This window comes from Chiloscyllium plagiosum, unplaced genomic scaffold, assembly GCF_004010195.1.
Source record: "Chiloscyllium plagiosum isolate BGI_BamShark_2017 unplaced genomic scaffold, ASM401019v2 scaf_48790, whole genome shotgun sequence".
Lineage (NCBI taxonomy): Eukaryota > Metazoa > Chordata > Chondrichthyes > Orectolobiformes > Hemiscylliidae > Chiloscyllium > Chiloscyllium plagiosum.
Window position 1 is genome coordinate 1 of NW_025186112.1, and position 695 is coordinate 695.

Below are 695 nucleotides of genomic sequence, written 5' to 3' on the forward strand. Positions count from 1 at the left end.
TTGAGCTCCATAATCCAGGCCCACACTCCCTCCGTCCCTCCCTCCCTCCCGGTGCCCAGTACTGAGGGAGTGCCACACTGTCAGAGGGAGATGGATATACTGTCGGCCTTGAGCACCATAATCCAGGCCCACACTCCCTCCCTCCCTCCCTCCCGGTGCCCAGTACTGAGGGAGTGCCGCACTGTCGGAGGGAGATGGATATACTCTAGGCCTTGAGCTCCATAATCCAGGCCCACACTCCCTCCCTCCCGGTTCCCAGTACTGAGGGAGTGCCGTACTGTCGGAGGGAGATGGATATACTCTAGGCCTTGAGCTCCATAATCCAGGCCCACACTCCCTCCCTCCCTAACCCACCTGACAGGAGGCCATTCAGCCCCTCCCTCACTCCTCCAGCCCGTTACACACAGGGACAGGAGGCCATTCAGTCCCTCCCTCCCCCCTCCAGCCTGTTACACACAGGGACAGGAGGCCATTCAGCCCCTCCCTCCCCCCTCCAGCCTGTTACACACAGTGTCAGGAGGAACTGTGATGCACACCGATGTCAAAGCGAATGAGAAACGAGAGGAGGCATGGAGGAGTCAGTGACAGGCTTTATTCAGAGACTAAGCGTTTGTACAGCAAAGAGTCAAGTTGACATCGATATTTTACACAGCAAGAGGTCATCATCGCAATGGGGGAGGGAGGGAGGGAGGGAA